The 22,500-nt window shown below is 60.6% G+C and overlaps 2 non-coding genes across 2 annotated transcripts; both read left to right on the plus strand.

Moving 5' to 3' along the window:
* The first annotated feature begins 12,283 nt into the window (after positions 1-12,283).
* Positions 12,284-12,402, plus strand: LOC131870785 (5S ribosomal RNA). The gene has a single exon (XR_009369087.1). It is a non-coding gene; the product is annotated as a 5S ribosomal RNA (ribosomal RNA).
* Positions 12,403-20,206: 7,804 nt separating this feature from the next.
* On the plus strand, positions 20,207-20,325 carry LOC131870802 (5S ribosomal RNA). Its single transcript, XR_009369104.1, has one exon. It is a non-coding gene; the product is annotated as a 5S ribosomal RNA (ribosomal RNA).
* The last annotated feature ends 2,175 nt before the right edge of the window (positions 20,326-22,500 follow it).

The following is a 22,500-nucleotide window of genomic DNA, read 5'->3' on the forward strand; positions in this document are numbered from 1 at the left end:
TCCGCAACCTACGTGCAAAGCGGTCGCACACCGGGTAAGGGAGTGAGAGCCCCAAACATAGCTGGGCGAGGCGCTCACTCCGCTCTTTAATATCTCGTTAATACCGCCAAGGAAATGGCACAAGCACACACACACAAGCATCCTCGGAAGAGGACAGTTCGAGTGACAGGTCAAATCCAAGAGTTCCGAAGACTACCTCCAGGAACAATCGGGAACAAGACCGATTACAAGTCGTCGAGTCTGTTACTGGGCGAACACGAGATGCGCACAGGAAATCGATCAGCCCTCACAATGGCCCAAGGCCAGAGATCGGACTGCTACGATTTACCCCAACAATCATCGTGCCACTCTTCGCAGAGAGGTGATAGACGCCAACGAGCCCGCGCATAGCAATCGAGGTGTAAAAAGGGCGTTGAAGGCAGGAAGCCTGGACGAAAGAGGCTACGAGGTCACCTCGAAGCGGTCTAAGAATCGGGCGCACTTGGGGCGACTACCAGTGCCAACCCCTTATCCCGCGGTGCGTCCGACACACAGAAATTTCCAAGGCGGCCAAGGAGCCTCCCCGCATAGCAATCGGGGTGTGAGGTTACGGATGCAGCATTGATAGCAATCGAGGTGTGAGGCGAAGGATGCAGAAGTGAGAGCCGAGGGATGTAGCAGAGATAGCAATCGGGGTGTGTGATGCAGAAGAGATAGCAATCGAGGTGTGCGGTGGGAAGGGCCCAGCAGCCAGAATGCATGAAGCGACGGATGAAGCAGTGATGACAACCGGGCTGTGAGGAGAGGAGGGATGCAGCCAAGAAAGCAATCAGGGCTCGAGGCAAGGGATGCATCAAGGATAGCAATCATGTTGTGAGGCGAGATTCCAAAGGCTAAACGTGAGAGGCTGCAGGGTCGACTCAGAGAGGTCTATGCATGTGAGAGGCTGAAAGCAAGGTCGACTCGGAGCGGTCTATGCATCGGGCGCGCTTGGGGCGACTACCAGTGCCAACCCCTTATCCCGCGACGCGTCCGACAAAGAGAACGTTCCAAGGCGGCAGAGGAGGTTACCAGCCGAAGGATGCAGTAGCAATAACAGGTATAGTTCCGCGGCGGCCGAGAAGACTCACCGCATAGGAATCGGGATGCGAGGCGAGGGATGCGGCGGGAAGGCCCCGACGGCTAAACGGAAGAGGCTGCAGGGCCGCCTCGGAATGGTCCAAGCATCGGATGCGATTGGGACGACTACCAGTGCCAACCCCTTATCCCGCGATGCGTCCGATACACAGATAGTTCCAAGGCGGCCGAGGAGCCTCACCGCATATCAATCGGGGTGCGAGGCGAGGGATGGGGCGGGAAGGCCCCAACGGCTAGACGGAAGAGGCTTCAGGGCCACCTCGGAATGGTCCAAGCATCGGACGCGCTTGGGGCGACTGCCAGTGCCAACCCCTTATCCCGCGATGCGTCCGATACACAGATGGTTCCAAGGCGGCCGAGGAGCCTCACCGCATAGCAATCGGGGGTGCGAGGCGAGGGATGGGGCGGGAAGGCCCCAACGGCTAGACGGAAGAGGCTTCAGGGCCGCCTAGGAATGGTCCAAGCATCGGACACGCTTGGGGCGACTACCAGTGACAGCCCCCTATCCCGCGATGCGTCCGATACGAAGATGGTTCCAAGGCGGCCGAGGAGCCTCACCGCATAGCAATCGGGGTGCGAGGTGGGGGATGCGGCGAGATGGCCCCAACGGCTAGACGGAAGAGGCCACAGGGCCGCGTCGGAATAGTCCAAGCATCGGACGCGCTTGGGGTGACTACCAGTGACAACCCCTTATCCCGCGATGCGTCCGATACGAAGATAGTTCCAAGGCGGCCGAGGAGCCTCACCGCATAGCAATCGGGGTGCGAGGTGGGGGATGCGGCGAGATGGCCCCAACGGCTAGACGGAAGAGGCTGCAGGGCCGCCTCGGAATAGTCCAAGCATCGGACGCGCTTGGGGCCACTACCAGTGACAACCCCTTATCCCGCGATGCGTCCGATACGAAGATAGTTCCAAGGCGGCCGAAGAGCCTCACCGCATAGCAATCGGGGTGCGAGGTGGGGGATGCGGCGAGATGGCCCCAACGGCTAGACGGAAGAGGCCACAGGGCCGCCTCGGAATAGTCCAAGCATCGGACGCGCTTGGGGCGACTACCAGTGACAACCCCTTATCCCGCGATGCGTCCGATACGAAGATAGTTCCCAGGCGGCCGAGGAGCCTCACCGCATAGCAATCGGGGTGCGAGGCGAGGGATGCGGCGAGATGGCCCCAAAGGCTAGACGGAAGAGGCTGCAGGGCTGCCTCGGAATAGTCCAAGCATCGGACGCGCTTGGGGCGACTACCACTGCCAACCCCTTATCCCGCGATGCGTCCGATACACAGATAGTTCCGAGGCGGCCGAGGAGGTGGGGGATGCAGCGAGATGGCCCCAACGGCTAGACGGAAGAGGCTGCAGGGCCGCCTCGGAATAGTCCAAGCATCGGACGCGCTTGGGGCGACTACCAGTGACAACCCCTTATCCCGCGATGCGTCCGATACACAGATAGTTCCGAGGCGGCCAAGGAGCCTCACCGCATAGCAATCGTGGTGCGAGGTGGGGGATGCGGCGAGATGGCCCCAACGGCTAGACGGAAGAGGCTGCAGGGCCGCCTCGGAATGGTCCAAGCATCGGATGCGCTTGGGGCGACTACCACTGCCAACCCCTTATCCCGCGATGCGTCCGATACACAGATAGTTCCAAGGCGGCCGAGGAGCCTCACAGCATAGCAATCAGGGTGCGAGGCGAGGGATGCGGCGAGAAAGCCCCAACGGCTAGAGGGAAGAGGCTTCAGGTCCGCCTCGGAATGGTCCAAGCATCGGACGCGCTTGGGGCGACTACCAGTGACAACCCCTTATCCCGCGACGCGTCCGATACACAGATAGTTCCAAGGCGGCCGAGGAGCCTCACCGCATAGCAATCGGGGTGCGAGGCGAGGGATGCGGCGAGAAGGACCCAACGGCTACACGGAAGAGGCTTCGGGGCCGCCTCGGAATGGTCCAAGCATCGGACGCGCTTGGGGCGACTACCAGTGACAACCCCTTATCCCGCGACGCGTCCGATACACAGATAGTTCCAAGGCGGCCGAGGAGCCTCACCGCATAGCAATCGGGGTGCGAGGCGAGGGATGCGGCGAGAAGGACCCAACGGCTAGACGGAAGAGGCTTCGGGGCCGCCTCGGAATGGTCCAAGCATCGGACGCGCTTGGGGCGACTACCAGTGACAACCCCTTATCCCGCGACGCGTCCGATACACAGATAGTTCCAAGGCGGCCGAGGAGCCTCACCGCATAGCAATCGGGGTGCGAGGCGAGGGATGCGGCGAGAAGGACCCAACGGCTAGACGGAAGAGGCTTCGGGTCCGCCTCGGAATGGTCCAAGCATCGGACGCGCTTGGGGCGACTACCAGTGACAACCCCTTATCCCGCGACGCGTCCGATACACAGATAGTTCCAAGGCGGCCGAGGAGCCTCACCGCATAGCAATCGGGGTGCGAGGCGAGGGATGCGGCGAGAAGGACCCAACGGCTAGACGGAAGAGGCTTCGGGTCCGCCTCGGAATGGTCCAAGCATCGGACGCGCTTGGGGCGACTACCAGTGACAACCCCTTATCCCGCGACGCGTCCGATACACAGATAGTTCCAAGGCGGCCGAGGAGCCTCACCGCATAGCAATCGGGGTGCGAGGCGAGGGATGCGGCGAGAAGGACCCAACGGCTAGACGGAAGAGGCTTCGGGTCCGCCTCGGAATGGTCCAAGCATCGGACGCGCTTGGGGCGACTACCAGTGACAACCCCTTATCCCGCGACGCGTCCGATACACAGATAGTTCCGAGGCGGCCGAGGAGCCTCACCGCATAGCAATCGGGGTGCGAGGCGAAGGATGCGGCGAGAAGGACCCAACGGCTAGACGGAAGAGGCTTCGGGTCCGCCTCGGAATGGTCCAAGCATCGGACGCGCTTGGGGCGACTACCAGTGACAACCCCTTATCCCGCGACGCGTCCGATACACAGATAGTTCCAAGGCGGCCGAGGAGCCTCACCGCATAGCAATCGGGGTGCGAGGCGAGGGATGCGGCGAGAAGGACCCAACGGCTAGACGGAAGAGGCTTCAGGGCCGCCTCGGAATGGTCCAAGCATCGAACGCGCTTGGGGCGACTACCAGTGACAACCCCTTATCCCGCGACGCGTCCGATACACAGATAGTTCCGAGGCGGCCGAGGAGCCTCACCGCATAGCAATCGGGGTGCGAGGCGAGGGATGCGGCGAGAAGGACCCAACGGCTAGACGGAAGAGGCTTCAGGGCCGCCTCGGAATGGTCCAAGCATCGGACGCGCTTGGGGCGACTACCAGTGACAACCCCTTATCCCGCGACGCGTCCGATACACAGATAGTTCCGAGGCGGCCGAGGAGCCTCACCGCATAGCAATCGGGGTGCGAGGCGAGGGATGCGGCGAGAAGGACCCAACGGCTAGACGGAAGAGGCTTCAGGGCCGCCTCGGAATGGTCCAAGCATCGGACGCGCTTGGGGCGACTACCAATGACAACCCCTTATCCCGCGACGCGTCCGATACACAGATAGTTCCGAGGCGGCCGAGGAGCCTCACCGCATAGCAATCGGGGTGCGAGGCGAGGGATGCGGCGAGAAGGACCCAACGGCTAGACGGAAGAGGCTTCAGGGCCGCCTCGGAATGGTCCAAGCATCGGACGCGCTTGGGGCGACTACCAGTGACAACCCCTTATCCCGCGACGCGTCCGATACACAGATAGTTCCGAGGCGGCCGAGGAGCCTCACCGCATAGCAATCGGGGTGCGAGGCGAGGGATGCGGCGAGAAGGACCCAACGGCTAGACGGAAGAGGCTTCAGGGCCGCCTCGGAATGGTCCAAGCATCGGACGCGCTTGGGGCGACTACCGTTGCCAACCCCTTATCCCGCGATGCGTCTGATACACAGATAGTTCCGAGGCGGCCGAGGAGCCTCACCGCATAGCAATCGGGTTGCGAGGCAGATTATTGGGAAGGGAACCCCCTGGGATGCGGCTCAAGCAGTGCCCAAAGGGACTGGAATGCGGAATCACATCGAGAGACCCAAATGCTATACGAGGGCTCAAATCGAATTATCGATTTGGCCACGACATGGACGCATCGGAACGACTACCTTTGCCGAACCACTCGCAATTGCATCCATACCGAAACCAATAGACATTTCCGTTAGAGCCCTCGCATAGCATTCGGGAATCTCGCATGCCCCTCTAAATCGACCAATGCTGGCGCTCAATGAAAATCCGAGCGCTACCACCGTTCGAGCGCCAGCATTGGTCGAGTTAGAGGGGCACGGGGGAGAATGCTCCAGTCAACACCTCCCCTATATAAGTTATTTGTCCGATTCTCGCACAACCGTAGTCTGCCTCGTCGAATCAAACAACGGTCCCAGATTCCGACTTCCGTTCCGTAGAGACCCAAAAGCTAGATGGAGGCTCGCAAGAAAGAGAGTCGGCGCATAGCAATCGGGTTTCTCGAACGTTTAGGGACCGAGCTCACTTGCGGATAGGGCAAAATCCGCCAAGCAACCCAAAAGCTAGACGGGGGCTCGAATCGAATCGCCTAGGCGGCCACAACAACGACGTGTTGGATCGACTACCAGTGCCAAACCATTCAGCAAGACTAGTCTGTGTCGAGGCCGGATAGAGATTCTCAGAGAGCGCCCGCATAGCATTTAGGAGACCTGCCGCGTCCCTCACACTCGACAAATGGTGGTGCACGTTTATAAATCCGAGCGATCCCAACCCTTTCAAGCACCAACATCGGTCGAGATAGAGGGGCACGGAGGGGGCTGCGTGAGACAACACAGTCCCCTATATAAGTTATTTGTCCGATTCTCACACATCCGAAGAATGGTCATCAAATCGGACAACAGCCCAAACTTCCGACTTCCGTCCCAGAAAGCCCAAGAGCTATCTAAAACGTTCATGGCCGGAACTCGATCGCGGCTATACCAGTCCGCCAAGCAACCCAAAAGCTAGACTGGAGCTCTAGTCGAATCACCTCTGTGGCCATTGCAAGGACGTGTTGGAGCGACTACCATTGCCGAACCATTCCGCAGGTCGAGTCCATACCAAGGCCGCATAGAGATTCACGATGAGCTCCTGCATAGCAATCAGGAGACTTGCCGTGTCCATCACAATCGATAAATCCTGGTGCAAGATTTTTGCATCCGAGCGCTCCAACCAGTCGAGCACCAGCATCAATCGACATAAACGGGCACGGGGGGAGGATGCTCGAGAACACTACCTCCCCTATATAAGTTATTTGTCCGATTCTCAAGCAGCCGAAGTCTGGTCATCGAATCGGGTCAAAGACCACAACTTCCGACTTTACCCACAATGCAAGTCATCGAATCGAACATCGGCCCCCGAGTCGGACTCCATGCGTATGTCAGGTCATCGGACCCAAATTCCGCCTTCCTGCGCATGGCGGGCCATCAATATCAACTCGGTCATCGGACCCAAACTCCGCCTTTTTGCGTATGGCACGCCTTCAAATCGGTCATCGGACCCAAATTCCGCCTTCCTGTGCATGGCGGGCCATCAACATCAACTCGGTCATCGGACCCAAATTCCGCCTTTCTGCGCATGGCACGCCATCAACTCGGTCATCGGACCCAAATTCCGCCTTCCTGCGCATGGCAGGTCATCGGACACAAATTCAGACCTCGCCAATATGCCTACGTATCGAATCGGTCATCGGACCCAACTTCCGACTTCATCCATACTGTAGGGTCTTTGAGGTTGGCGCGGTGCGCTCAACCCAGGGAGTCGACCCATCGAAGCATACACCTCCCCTATATAAGCTATTTGTCCGATTCCCACACCTGTGTAGTTTGCACCTCTGACCAGGACATCGACCCCAACTTCCGAACTCGACTGCAACGACGGCACCAGCGCCTTGGTGCGCACCTTGCGACGCACAGTCCCAACATTCGCCTTCCTGCACATGGCAGGTCATCGGACCCAAATTCCGACCTCGCGAGTATGCCTACATATCGAATCGGTCATCGGACCCAACTTCCGACTTCATCCATACCGTAGGGTCTTTGAGGTTGGCGCGGTGCGCTCAACCCGGGGAGTCGACCCAACGAAGCATACACCTCCCCTATATAAGCTATTTGTCCGATTCCCACACCTGTGTAGTTTGCACCTCCGATCAAGACATCGACCCCAACTTCCGAACTCGCCTCCAACGACCGAACCAGCGCCTTGGTGCGCACCTTGCAACGCACAGTGCCAACATTCGCCTTCCTGCACGTGGCAGGTCATCGGACCCAAATTCCGACCTCGCGAGTATGCCTACATATCGAATCGGTCATCGGACCCAACTTCCGACTTCATCCATACCGTAGGGTCTTTGAGGTTGGCGCGGTGCGCTCAACCCGGGGAGTCGACCCAACGAAGCATACACCTCCCCTATATAAGCTATTTGTCCGATTCCCACACCTGTGTAGCTTGCACCTCCGATCAGGACATCGACCCCAACTTCCGAACTCGACTAAAAAGACCGCACCAGCGCCTTGGTGTGCACCTTGCAACGCACAGTGTCAACATTCGCCTTCCTGCACATGGCAGGTCATCGGACCCAAATTCCGACCTCATGAGCATACCTACTAATCGAATCGGTCATCGGACCCAACTTCCGACTTCATCCATACCGTAGGGTCTTTGAGGTTGGCGCGGTGCGCTCAACCTGGGGAGTCGACCCATCGAAGCATACACCTCCCCTATATAAGCTATTTGTCCGATTCCGACACCTGTGTAGTTTGCACCTCCGCTCAGGACATCGACCCCAACTTCCGAACTCGCCTGCAACGACCGAACCAGCGCCTTGGTGCGCACCAAAAGTGCGCACTTTTGGAGGGCACTTTTCTGCGCTCCAAAGGTGCGCACTTTTGGAGGGCACTTTTTGGAGGGCACTTTTCTGCGCTCCAAAGGTGCGCACTTTTGGAGGGCACTTTTTGGAGGGCACTTTTCTGCGCTCCAAAGGTGCGCACTTTTGGAGGGCACTTTTTGGAGGGCACTTTTCTGCGCTCCAAAGGTGCGCACTTTTGGAGGGCACTTTTTGGAGGGCACTTTTCTGCGCTCCAAAGGTGCGCACTTTTGGAGGGCACTTTTTGGAGGGCACTTTTCTGCGCTCCAAAGGTGCGCACTTTTGGAGGGCACTTTTTGGAGGGCACTTTTCTGCGCTCCAAAGGTGCGCACTTTTGGAGGGCACTTTTTGGAGGGCACTTTTCTGCGCTCCAAAGGTGCGCACTTTTGGAGGGCACTTTTTGGAGGGCACTTTTCTGCGCTCCAAAGGTGCGCACTTTTGGAGGGCACTTTTTGGAGGGCACTTTTCTGCGCTCCAAAGGTGCGCACTTTTGGAGGGCACTTTTTGGAGGGCACTTTTCTGCGCTCCAAAGGTGCGCACTTTTGGAGGGCACTTTTGTGCACTCCAAAGGTGCGCACTTTTGGAGGGCACTTTTCCTGTGCTCCAAAGGTGCACACCTAGGTGAGCACCTTCGACCACACCTTGTAGCACACCAAACTCTGACTTTCGACTTCATCCGCAATGCAGGGTCTTTGAGGTTGGCGCAATGCGCACAACCAGGGGAGTCGACCCATCAAACCCAACACCTCCCCTATATAAGCTATTTGTCTGATTCTCATACATGCGTAGCCTGCAGGAGCAATTAGGACATCGACCCCAACTTTCGGCTTCTAAACGAAAACAAGGTCTTTGAGGTTGGTGTAATGCGAACAACTAGGGGAGTCAACCCATCAAACCCAACACCTCCCCTATATAAGCTATTTGTCTGATTCTCATACATGTGTAGTCTACAGGAGCAATTAGGACATCGACCCCAACTTTTGACTTCTTAACGAAAACAAGGTCTTTGAGGTTGACGTAATGCGCACAACCAGGGGAGTCGACCCATCAAACCCAACACCTCCCCTATATAAGCTATTTGTCCGATTCTCATACATGTGTAGCCTGCAGGAGCCATTAGGACATTGACCCCAACTTTTGACTTCTTAACGAAAACAAGGTCTTTGAGGTTGGCGTAATGCGCACAACCAAGGGAGTTGACCCATCAAACCCAACACCTCCCCTATATAAGCTATTTGTCTGATTCTCATACATGTGTAGCCTGCAACAACGATTAGGACATCCACCCCAACTTCTGAATTCGTCTGCGTTGACCGCACCAAAGGTGCACGCCTTGGTGCTCACCAAAATCCGACTTCCGACTTCTTCTGCTATGCGGGGTCTTTGAGGTTGGCGCAGTGCGCACAACCAGGGGAGTCAACCCACCGAATGCAACACCTCCCCTATATAAGCTATTTGTCTGATTCTCATACATGCGTAGACTGCAGCAATGATTAGGACATCCACCCCAACTTTTGACTTCTTAAACAAGACAGGGTCTTTGAAGTTGGTGCAGTGCACACAACCAGGGGAGTCGACCCATCAAACGCAACACCTCCCCTATATAAAGCTATTTGTCCGATTCTCATACGTGTAGTCTGCAGCAGCGATTAGGACATCGACCCCAACTTCCGAATTCGTTTGCATTGACCGCACCAAAGGTGCACGCCTTGGTGTGCACCCTGGAGTGCACTTTGGTGCTCACCTCGGTGCACACTTTGGTGTGCACCTCGGTGTGCACCAAAGGTGCGCACCTTGGAGCGCACCAAAGGTGTACACTTTGGAGCGCACCACATAGGGTCTTTGAGAGGTTGGCGCAGTGCGCACACCAAGGTGGGTGTTGAGGTGCGTGCCGAGGTGGGTGGGTGCTAGGGTGCGCTCCATGGTGGGTGCCAGGGTGGGTGCGTGCTAGGGTGGATTCCAAAGAGGGTCATAGGGTGGGTGCCAAGGTGGGTTGGTGATATAGTGGGTTCAAAGGTGGGTACTAGGGTGGGTTCCAAGGTGGGTCACAAGTTGGGTGCCAGGATGCGTGGGTGTTAGGTTGGGTGCCAAGGTGGGCTCCTGCGTGGGTGGGTGCTAGGGTGGGTTTCAAGGTGGACGCGAGGGCGGGTGCCAAGGTGGGTAACAAGTTGGGTGTTAGGATGGGTGAGTGCTAGAGTGGGTGCCAAGGTGGGTGGGTGCTAAGGTGGATGCCAAGGTGGTTCACAGGGTGGGTGGGTTCTAGGGTGAGTTCCAAGGTGGGTCACAGGTTCAGTGCTAGGGTGGGTGTCAAGGCGGGTGTCGAGGTGCCTGGGTGCTAGGGTGTGGATGCCAATGTGGGTCATAGGGTGGGTACTAGGGTGGGCTGCAATGTGGGTGCCAAGGTGGGTAACATGCTCGGTGGGTTCTAAATTGGGTGCCAGGGTGGGTGTGCACCCACCTTGCCCGAGGTGGGTGCCAAGGTGCCAGTGTGGGTGGGTGCTAAGGTGGATGCCAAGGTGGGTGAGAAGGTGGGTGATAGGTTGAGTGGTAGGATGGGTGGGTGCCAAGATGGGTCACAGGGTGGGTGCAAGGGTGGGTAGGTGCTAGGGTTGGTGTCAGGGTGGGTGGGTGCTAGGTTGGGTTCCAAGGTGGGTGCGAGGGTGAGTGTCAAGGTGGGTCACAGGTTAGGTGCTAGGATGGGTGAGTGCTAGGGTGCAAAGGTGCCAGGGTGGGTGCTAGGATGGGTCGATGCTAGGGTGAGTGGCAAGGTGGGTCCACAAGTGTCAAGGTGGGTGCCGAGGTGGGTGCCAAGTCGGCGACTGCTATGGTGGATGCCAAGGTGGGTCACGGGGTGGGTGCCAAGTTGCTAGGTTGGGTTCCAAGGTGGGTGCCAACGTGGGTGCTAGGGTGCGTGGGTTAAAGGGTGTGTCACAACGTGGGTGCCAGGATGGGTGCGCACCCACACTGGCCAAGACGGGTGCGGGTGCAAGGTTGGGTTCCAAGCCCGGTCACAGGCTGGGTGCTAGGATGGGTGGGTGCCAAGGTGGGCACCAGGGTGGGTGCACCCACCCTGGCCAAGGTGGGTCACGGGGTGGGTCCTAGGGTGGGTAACGGGGTGGGTACTAAGGTGCGTGCCAAGGTGGGTCATAGGGTGGGTGCCAAGGTGGGCACCAGGGTGGGTGTGCACCAACCCTAGCCAGGGTAGGTCACGGGGTGGTTGTCGGGGTGGGCGTCAAGGAGCCAAGGTGGGTGGCAAGTAGCCAAGTTGCGTGCCAAGGTGGGTGTCGGGGTGGGTGCCAAGGATCCAAGGTGGGTGCCAAGGAACCAAGGTGGGTGTCTGGGTGGGTGCCGAGGTGGGAGCCAGGGTGGGTCCCAAGGTGAGTGCAAAGGTGGGTGCCAGGGTCAAGGTGAGTGCCAATGTGGGTTCCAAGGTGCCAGGGTCAGGGTGAGTGCCAATGTGGGTTCAAAGGTGCTAAGTTGGGTGCGAGGTTGGGTGCGAGGGTGGGTGGGTGCCAAGGTGTGCTAGGTGGAAGCCCGGGTGGGTCGGCATCCCATGGGTGTCGAGTTGGGTGCCTGATGGGTGCTTCTTGTCAAGTTTTAGTCGTCGGGACTCATTTCGAGCCTTAGAGGTCGTTTCTTGTCCGGTTGCCCTGTCTTCGACCTGGGAACCCAATTTTGGTCCTCGGGTCCCATTTTTTTTTGTCTCGCATCCCACTTTTGGCCTGTGGCCTTTTCGGGGTCGATTCTCGTTTTGGGCATCAGAGCATGTTTCTTCTCCTAAAACCCAATATTTGTTTATTAAGTCTCGGAACACATTTTTGTTCTCGTGGACCCATCATGGGTCTTGGAACGCATTTGTGGTCCTTGGGTCCCATTTTGCATCCCGAAACTTGTGTTTTGGTGCTTGATCCCTATTTTGGGTGCCCACCTTGCACCAAGTGCGCACCCGGGGCAAACCGAGCGCCTTGGTGCACCGGGGCAAGATCGAGCGTGCACCCGAGGCGCCCCGAACATGCACCAAGGTGCACTCGGCCCACATGTGAGCGCAGGTCGTTGCGCCCGAGGTGGTGTGTGGGCACCGCGTTGCAGACGGGACACTGCACGCACACGACGCCCCCTCCAGGTGCACGCACGTAGGCCGGGCCGGGTGCACACCCGACGCCCTAGCAAGGTGCGCGCACCCGGGCAGGGCTCACACTTGGCGAACGGGGCGCACTTCGCGAGGGAGGGTGTGCACCTCGACGGGGGTGGGTGGCCGGGGTGGATTCGCACGTGGGTCGCGGTTTGCTAAGTACACACTGCGACAAGCTCATAACGGGTGCGATCATACCAGCATTAGTGCACCGGATCCCATCAGAACTCCGCAGTTAAGCGCGCTTGGGCCGGAGTAGTACTGGGATGGGTGACCTCCCGGGAAGTCCCGGTGTTGCACCCTTTTTTAGTTTTTCGCCGGGCGTCGCAATGCTATTTGAATAAACCTTTTGCCCGTTTGCGTTCTCGTCGGGGCCGGGCCGGGCCGGGGTGCGCTGCCCGCACTACCGCGCGCGCGGGGGCGACACCGAGCGCGCACCCGAGGCGCCCCGAGCACACAGGCCACGGTGCAACCCGGGCGTTGTGCGCGCACCCCGGTGCGCCCGAGGTGCTGCGCGCGCACCCAGGTGAAATCGGTGTGCACCTCGGCCAGTGCGCGCTCGGTCGAGTCGCGCACGTTGGCCAAGGTGCACGGTGATGTTTCTTACTCTAAGGTTCCGCACCAGACGCCCGGGACAGGTGAGCGAAGCTGGGCGGGGCCGGGTGCGCGGCCGGGGCAGGTGCACGCAGCTGGAGAGAGCTTTGGAGCACACTTCGGAGCGCACCAATGATGCGCTCCATTCAAAAGTTTCCTGAAAAGGCAAAAAAAGTTGAGATTATAGAATTTCCCACTTGAGAGATTGTAAAAAAAAAAAATTTAAAATGAAGGAAACGCGGGTGCCAAGGTGTGCGCAGCCCAGCCAAGGTGTGCGCACCAAGGCGCCCACCCTGGCGAAGGTGCACGCAAGGTGCGCACCCGAGGCAAACCGGACAATTAACCCAACTTTCGACTTCGCGCGCACCTTGGAGCGCACTTCGGAGCGCTCCTTGGTGCGCACCAATCTTGGGCACCTCGGAGTGCACCATGGCGCCCACCAAGGTGCGCACCCGGGGCAAACCGAGCTCCGACTTCGTGCGCACCTTGGAGCGCACGAAAGGTGCGCACCATGGCGCCCACCAAGGTGCGCAGCCCAGCCAAGGCGTGCGCATCAAGGTGCGCACCCTGGCGAAGGTGCGCACCCGGGGCAAACCGAGCTCCGACTTCGTGCGCACCTTGGAGCGCACAAAAGGTGCGCAACCCAGCCAAGGTGTGCGCACCCCGGTCAAACCGAGCTCCGAATCGTGCGCACCAGAGGTGCACGCCATCGTGCGCACCTTGGAGCACACTTCGGAGCCCTCCTTGGTGCGCGCCGATGTTGCGCACCTCGGAGCGCACCCGGGGAAAACAATGCAATTAACCCGACTTTCGACTTCGTGGGCACCTCGGAGCGCTCTCGGGTTCGCACCTCGGAGCACACCGAGGTGCGCACCTTTGATGCGCTGCCTTCACCAATTTCCAGAAAAGGCAAGAAAACATTGAGAAGGTGTGCGCACCGAGGTGCCCACCCTGGCGAAGGTGCACGCGAGGTGCGCACCCGGGGCAAACCGGGCTCCGACTTCGTGCACGCCGCACCTTGGAGCACACTTCGGAGCGCTCCTTGGTGCGCACCAGGGCGCGCAACCCAGCCGAGGTGCCCACCCCGGCGAAGGTGCACGCGAGGTGCGCACCCGGGGCAAACCGGGCTCCGACTTCGTGCACGCCATGGTGCCCACCGCGGCGAAGGTGCACGCGAGGTGCGCACCCGGGGCAAACCGGGCTCCGACTTCGTGCACGCCGCACCTTGGAGCACACTTCGGAGCGCTCCTTGGTGCGCACCATGGTGCCCACCAGGGCGCGCAACCCCGCCGAAGGTGCACGCGAGGTGCGCACCCGGGGCAAACCGGGCTCCGACTTCGTGCACGCCGCACCTTGGAGCACACTTCGGAGCGCTCCTTGGTGCGCACCATGGTGCCCACCAGGGCGCGCAACCCCGCCGAAGGTGCACGCGAGGTGCGCACCCGGGGCAAACCGGGCTCCGACTTCGTGCACGCCATGGTGCGCACCGCGGCGAAGGTGCGCACCCGGGGCAAACCGGGCTCCGACTTCGTGCACGCCGCACCTTGGAGCACACTTCGGAGCGCTCCTTGGTGCGCACCAGGGCGCGCAACCCAGCCGAGGTGCCCACCCCGGCGAAGGTGCACGCGAGGTGCGTACCCGGGGCAAACCGGGCTCCGACTTCGTGCACGCCGCACCTTGGAGCACACTTCGGAGCGCTCCTTGGTGCGCACCATGGTGCCCACCAGGCCGCGCAACCCAGCCAAGGTGTGCGCACCAAGGTGCACGCGAGGTGCGCACCCGGGGCAAACCGGGGTCCGACTTCGTGCACGCCGCACCTTGGAGCACACATCGGGGCGCTCCCAGGTTCGCACCGGCGTTGCGCACCGTGGTGGGCACCTCGGAGCACACCAAGGTGGGCAGCGAGGTGCGCACCTTTGATGCGATGCCTTCACTAATTTCCATAAAAGGCAAAAAAAAAACGAGATTTTAAAATTTCCGTTTTGAAAGATAGTGAGAAAAAGGGAATGCTGGTGCCATCTTGAGCCCGCCCTGGTGCGCAGCCCAGCCAAGGTGTGCGCACCAAGGTGCCCACCCTGGCGAAGGTGCGCGCCCGGGCAATTAATCCAACTTCCAACTTCGCGCGCGCCAGGGTGGGAGCGCACCCAACAACCGGGCCTGGGAAGAGCCAATGCGAGAAACCCCACCAAACGCTCTGACAAAAAAAGAGGGGGCGCTCCAGTAACCCCGCTTCGGAGCGCACCCTGGGCAAACCCAGCCAAGGTGCCCACCCCGGCCAAGGTGCAGGCGAGGTGCGCACCCGGGGCAAACCAGGCTCCGACAACGTGCACGCCGCACCTTGGAGCACACTTCGTAGCGCTCCCGGGTGCGCACCTCAGAGCACACCAAGGTGGGCAGCGAGGTGCGCACCTTTGATGCGCTGCCTTCACTAATTTCCAGAAAAGGCAAAAAAAAAAGGAGATTTTAAAATTTCCGTTTTGAAAGATAGTGAAAAAAACGGAACGCGCGTGCCATCTTGAGCCCGCCCTGGTGCGCAGCCCAGGTAAGGTGCCCACCCTGGCAAAGGTGCGCACCCGGGCAATTAACCCTACTTCCGACTTCGTGCGCGCCAGGGTGGCAACCGGGCCTCGGAAGAGCCAATGCGAGAAACCCCACCAAACGCTCCGACAAAAAAAGAGGCGGCGCTCCAATAACCCCGCTTCGGAGCGCAGCCGGGGCAAACCCAGCCAAGGTGCCCACCCCGACGAAGGTGCACGCGAGGTGCGCACCCGGGGCAAACCGGGCTCCGACAACGTGCACGCAGCACCTTGGAGCACACTTCGAAGCACTCCCGGGTGCCCACCGGCGTTGCGCACCGTGGTGGGCAGCGAGGTGCGCACCTTTGATGCGCTGCCTTCACTAATTTCCAGAAAAAGGCAAAAAAAAATGAGATTTTAAAATTTCCGTTTTGAAAGATAGTGAAAAAAAAGGAACGCGGGTGCCATCTTGAGCCCGCCCTGGTGCGCAGCCCAGGCAAGGCATGCGCACCAAGGTGCCCACCCGAGGTGCACACCCGGGGCAAACCGGGCTCCGACTTCGTGCAGGCCGCACCTTGGAGCACACTTCGGAGCGCTCCTTGGTGCGCACCATGGTGCCCACCAGGGCGCGCAACCCAGCCAAGGTCTGCACACCAAGGTGCCCACCCCGGCGAAGGTGCACGCGAGGTGCGCACCCGGGGCAAACCGGGCTCCGACTTCGTGCACGCCATGGTGCCCACCGCGGCGAAGGTGCACGCGAGGTGCGCACCCGGGGCAAACCGGGCTCCGACTTCGTGCACGCCGCACCTTGGAGCACACTTCGGAGCGCTCCTTGGTGCGCACCATGGTGCCCACCAGGGCGCGCAACCCAGCCAAGGTGTGCGCACCAAGGTGCACGCGAGGTGCGCACCCGGGGCAAACCGGGGTCCGACTTCGTGCACGCCGCACCTTGGAGCACACATCGGAGCGCTCCCAGGTTCGCACCAGCGTTGCGCACCTTTGATGCGCTGCCTTCACTAATTTCAAGAAAAGGCAAAAAAAAACGAGATTTTAAAATTTCCGTTCTGAAAGATAGTGAAAAAAACGGAACGCGGGTGCCATCTTGAGCCCTTCCTGGTGCGCAGCCCAGGCAAGTTGTGCGCACCAAGGTGCCCACCCTGGCGGAGGTGCGCGCCCGGGGCAATCCGGGCTCCGACTTCGTGCACTGCATGGTGCCCACCAAGGCGCGCAACCCAGCCAAGGTGCCCACCGCAGCGAAGGTGCACGCGAGGTGCACACCCGGGGCAAACCGGGCTCCGACTTCGTGCACGCCGCACCTTGGAGCACACTTCAGAGCGCTCCTTGGTGCGCACCAGGGCGCGCAACCCAGCCGAGGTGCCCACCCCGGCGAAGGTGCACGCGAGGTGTGCACCCGGGGCAAACCGGGCTCCGACTTCGTGCACGCCATGGTGCCCACCGCGGCGAAGGTGCGCACCCGGGGCAAACCGGGCTCCGACTTCGTGCACGCCGCACCTTGGAGCACACTTCGGAGCGCTCCTTGGTGCGCACCATGGTGCCCACCAGGCCGCGCAACCCAGCCAAGGTGTGCGCACCAAGGTGCACGCGAGGTGCGCACCCGGGGCAAACCGGGGTCCGACTTCGTGCACGCCGCACCTTGGAGCACACATCGGGGCGCTCCCGGGTTCGCACCGGCGTTGCGCACCGTGGTGGGCACCTCGGAGCACACCAAGGTGGGCAGCGAGGTGCGCACCTTTGATGCGATGCCTTCACTAATTTCCATAAAAGGCAAAAAAAAAACGAGATTTTAAAATTTCCGTTTTGAAAGATAGTGAGAAAAAGGGAATGCTGGTGCCATCTTGAGCCCGCCCTGGTGCGCAGCCCAGCCAAGGTTTGCGCACCAAGGTGCCCACCCTGGCGAAGGTGCGCGCCCGGGCAATTAACCCAACTTCCAACTTCGCGCGCGCCAGGGTGGGAGCGCACCCAACAACCGGGCCTGGGAAGAGCCAATGCGAGAAACCCCACCAAACTCTCTGACAAAAAAAGAGGGGGCGCTCCAGTAACCCCGCTTCGGAGCGCACCCTGGGCAAACCCAGCCAAGGTGCCCACCCCGGCCAAGGTGCAGGCGAGGTGCGCACCCGGGGCAAACCGGGCTCCGACAACGTGCACGCCGCACCTTGGAGCACACTTCGTAGCGCTCCCGGGTGCGCACCTCAGAGCACACCAAGGTGGGCAGCGAGGTGCGCACCTTTGATGCGCTGCCTTCACTAATTTCCAGAAAAGGCAAAAAAAAAAGGAGATTTTAAAATTTCCGTTTTGAAAGATAGTGAAAAAAACGGAACGCGCGTGCCATCTTGAGCCCGCCCTGGTGCGCAGCCCAGGTAAGGTGCCACCCTGGCAAAGGTGCGCACCCGGGCAATTAACCCTACTTCCGACTTCGTGCGCGCCAGGGTGGCAACCGGGCCTCGGAAGAGCCAATGCGAGAAACCCCACCAAACGCTCCGACAAAAAAAGAGGCGGCGCTCCAATAACCCCGCTTCGGAGCGCAGCCGGGGCAAACCAAGCCAAGGTGCCCACCCCGACGAAGGTGCACGCGAGGTGCGCACCCGGGGCAAACCGGGCTCCGACAACGTGCACGCAGCACCTTGGAGCACACTTCGAAGCACTCCCGGGTGCCCACCGGCGTTGCGCACCGTGGTGGGCAGCGAGGTGCGCACCTTTGATGCGCTGCCTTCACTAATTTCCAGAAAAAGGCAAAAAAAAATGAGATTTTAAAATTTCCGTTTTGAAAGATAGTGAAAAAAAAGGAACGCGGGTGCCATCTTGAGCCCGCCCTGGTGCGCAGCCCAGGCAAGGCATGCGCACCAAGGTGCCCACCCGAGGTGCACACCCGGGGCAAACCGGGCTCCGACTTCGTGCAGGCCGCACCTTGGAGCACACTTCGGAGCGCTCCTTGGTGCGCACCATGGTGCCCACCAGGGCGCACCCGAGGCAAACCGGGCTCCGACTTCGTGCACGCCGCACCTTGGAGCACACATCGGAGCGCTCCCAGGTTCGCACCAGCGTTGCGCACCTTTGATGCGCTGCCTTCACTAATTTCCAGAAAAGGCAAAAAAAAACGATATTTTAAAATTTCCGTTCTGAAAGATAGTGAAAAAAACGGAACGCGGGTGCCATCTTGAGCCCTTCCTGATGCGCAGCCCAGGCAAGTTGTGCGCACCAAGGTGCCCACCCTGGCGGAGGTGCGCGCCCGGGGCAAACCGGGCTCCGACTTCGTGCACTGCATGGTGCCCACCAAGGCGCGCAACCCAGCCAAGGTGCCCACCGCAGCGAAGGTGCACGCGAGGTGCGCACCCGAGGTGCACACCCGGGGCAAACCGGGCTCCGACTTCGTGCACGCCGCACCTTGGAGCACACTTCAGAGCGCTCCTTGGTACGCACCAGGGCGCGCAACCCAGCCAAGGTGCTCACCCCGGCGAAGGTGCACGCGAGGTGCGCACCCGGGGCAAACCGGGCTCGGACTTCGTGCACGCCGCACCTTGGAGCACACATCGGAGCGCTCCCGGGTTCGCACCAGCATTGCGCACCTTTGATGCGCTGCCTTCACTAATTTCCAGAAAAGGCAAAAAAAAGAAAAAAATGAGATTTTAAAATTTCCGTTTTGAAAGATAGTGAAAAAAACGGAACGCGGGTGCCATCTTGAGCCCGCCCTGGTGTGCAGCCCAGGCAAGTTGTGCGCACCAAGGCACCCACCCTGGCCAAGGTGGGTCACGGGGTGGGTCCTAGGGTGGGTAACGGGGTGGGTACTAAGGTGCGTGCCAAGGTGGGTCATAGGGTGGGTGCCAAGGTGGGCACCAGGGTGGGTGTGCACCAACCCTAGCCAGGGTAGGTCACGGGGTGGTTGTCGGGGTGGGCGTCAAGGAGCCAAGGTGGGTGGCAAGTAGCCAAGTTGCGTGCCAAGGTGGGTGTCGGGGTGGGTGCCAAGGATCCAAGGTGGGTGCCAAGGAACCAAGGTGGGTGTCTGGGTGGGTGCCGAGGTGGGAGCCAGGGTGGGTCCCAAGGTGAGTGCAAAGGTGGGTGCCAGGGTCAAGGTGAGTGCCAATGTGGGTTCCAAGGTGCCAGGGTCAGGGTGAGTGCCAATGTGGGTTCAAAGGTGCTAAGTTGGGTGCGAGGTTGGGTGCGAGGGTGGGTGGGTGCCAAGGTGTGCTAGGTGGAAGCCCGGGTGGGTCGGCATCCCATGGGTGTCGAGTTGGGTGCCTGATGGGTGCTTCTTGTCAAGTTTTAGTCGTCGGGACTCATTTCGAGCCTTAGAGGTCGTTTCTTGTCCGGTTGCCCTGTCTTCGACCTGGGAACCCAATTTTGGTCCTCGGGTCCCATTTTTTTTTGTCTCGCATCCCACTTTTGGCCTGTGGCCTTTTCGGGGTCGATTCTCGTTTTGGGCATCAGAGCATGTTTCTTCTCCTAAAACCCAATATTTGTTTATTAAGTCTCGGAACACATTTTTGTTCTCGTGGACCCATCATGGGTCTTGGAACGCATTTGTGGTCCTTGGGTCCCATTTTGCATCCCGAAACTTGTGTTTTGGTGCTTGATCCCTATTTTGGGTGCCCACCTTGCACCAAGTGCGCACCCGGGGCAAACCGAGCGCCTTGGTGCACCGGGGCAAGATCGAGCGTGCACCCGAGGCGCCCCGAACATGCACCAAGGTGCACTCGGCCCACATGTGAGCGCAGGTCGTTGCGCCCGAGGTGGTGTGTGGGCACCGCGTTGCAGACGGGACACTGCACGCACACGACGCCCCCTACAGGTGCACGCACGTAGGCCGGGCCGGGTGCACACCCGACGCCCTAGCAAGGTGCGCGCACCCGGGCAGGGCTCACACTTGGCGAACGGGGCGCACTTCGCGAGGGAGGGTGTGCACCTCGACGGGGGTGGGTGGCCGGGGTGGATTCGCACGTGGGTCACGGTTTGCTAAGTACACACTGCGACAAGCTCATAACGGGTGCGATCATACCAGCGTTAGTGCACCGGATCCCATCAGAACTCCGCAGTTAAGCGCGCTTGGGCCGGAGTAGTACTGGGATGGGTGACCTCCCGGGAAGTCCCGGTGTTGCACCCTTTTTTAGTTTTTCGCCGGGCATCGCAATGCTATTTGAATAAACCTTTTGCCCGTTTGCGTTCTCGTCGGGGCCGGGCCGGGCCGGGGTGCGCTGCCCGCACTACCGCGCGCGCGGGGGCGACACCGAGCGCGCACCCGAGGCGCCCCGAGCACACAGGCCACGGTGCAACCCGGGCGTTGTGCGCGCACCCCGGTGCGCCCGAGGTGCTGCGCGCGCACCCAGGTGAAATCGGTGTGCACCTCGGCCAGTGCGCGCTCGGTCGAGTCGTGCACGTTGGCCAAGGTGCACGGTGATGTTTCTTACTCTAAGGTTCCGCACCAGACGCCCGGGACAGGTGAGCGAAGCTGGGCGGGGCCGGGTGCGCGGCCGGGGCAGGTGCACGCAGCTGGAGAGAGCTTTGGAGCACACTTCGGAGCGCACCAATGATGCGCTCCATTCAAAAGTTTCCTGAAAAGGCAAAAAAAGTTGAGATTATAGAATTTCCCACTTGAGAGATTGTAAAAAAAAAAAATTTAAAATGAAGGAAACGCGGGTGCCAAGGTGTGCGCAGCCCAGCCAAGGTGTGCGCACCAAGGCGCCCACCCTGGCGAAGGTGCACGCAAGGTGCGCACCCGAGGCAAACCGGACAATTAACCCAACTTTCGACTTCGCGCGCACCTTGGAGCGCACTTCGGAGCGCTCCTTGGTGCGCACCAATCTTGGGCACCTCGGAGTGCACCATGGCGCCCACCAAGGTGCGCACCCGGGGCAAACCGAGCTCCGACTTCGTGCGCACCTTGGAGCGCACGAAAGGTGCGCACCATGGCGCCCACCAAGGTGCGCAGCCCAGCCAAGGCGTGCGCATCAAGGTGCGCACCCTGGCGAAGGTGCGCACCCGGGGCAAACCGAGCTCCGACTTCGTGCGCACCTTGGAGCGCACAAAAGGTGCGCAACCCAGCCAAGGTGTGCGCACCCCGGTCAAACCGAGCTCCGAATCGTGCGCACCAGAGGTGCACGCCATCGTGCGCACCTTGGAGCACACTTCGGAGCCCTCCTTGGTGCGCGCCGATGTTGCGCACCTCGGAGCGCACCCGGGGAAAACAATGCAATTAACCCGACTTTCGACTTCGTGGGCACCTCGGAGCGCTCTCGGGTTCGCACCTCGGAGCACACCGAGGTGCGCACCTTTGATGCGCTGCCTTCACCAATTTCCAGAAAAGGCAAGAAAACATTGAGAAGGTGTGCGCACCGAGGTGCCCACCCTGGCGAAGGTGCACGCGAGGTGCGCACCCGGGGCAAACCGGGCTCCGACTTCGTGCACGCCGCACCTTGGAGCACACTTCGGAGCGCTCCTTGGTGCGCACCAGGGCGCGCAACCCAGCCGAGGTGCCCACCCCGGCGAAGGTGCACGCGAGGTGCGCACCCGGGGCAAACCGGGCTCCGACTTCGTGCACGCCATGGTGCCCACCGCGGCGAAGGTGCACGCGAGGTGCGCACCCGGGGCAAACCGGGCTCCGACTTCGTGCACGCCGCACCTTGGAGCACACTTCGGAGCGCTCCTTGGTGCGCACCATGGTGCCCACCAGGGCGCGCAACCCCGCCGAAGGTGCACGCGAGGTGCGCACCCGGGGCAAACCGGGCTCCGACTTCGTGCACGCCGCACCTTGGAGCACACTTCGGAGCGCTCCTTGGTGCGCACCATGGTGCCCACCAGGGCGCGCAACCCCGCCGAAGGTGCACGCGAGGTGCGCACCCGGGGCAAACCGGGCTCCGACTTCGTGCACGCCGCACCTTGGAGCACACTTCGGAGCGCTCCTTGGTGCGCACCAGGGCGCGCAACCCAGCCGAGGTGCCCACCCCGGCGAAGGTGCGTACCCGGGGCAAACCGGGCTCCGACTTCGTGCACGCCGCACCTTGGAGCACACTTCGGAGCGCTCCTTGGTGCGCACCATGGTGCCCACCAGGCCGCGCAACCCAGCCAAGGTGTGCGCACCAAGGTGCACGCGAGGTGCGCACCCGGGGCAAACCGGGGTCCGACTTCGTGCACGCCGCACCTTGGAGCACACATCGGGGCGCTCCCGGGTTCGCACCGGCGTTGCGCACCGTGGTGGGCACCTCGGAGCACACCAAGGTGGGCAGCGAGGTGCGCACCTTTGATGCGATGCCTTCACTAATTTCCATAAAAGGCAAAAAAA

The sequence above is a fragment of the Cryptomeria japonica genome, unplaced genomic scaffold, assembly GCF_030272615.1.
Source record: "Cryptomeria japonica unplaced genomic scaffold, Sugi_1.0 HiC_scaffold_348, whole genome shotgun sequence".
Lineage (NCBI taxonomy): Eukaryota > Viridiplantae > Streptophyta > Pinopsida > Cupressales > Cupressaceae > Cryptomeria > Cryptomeria japonica.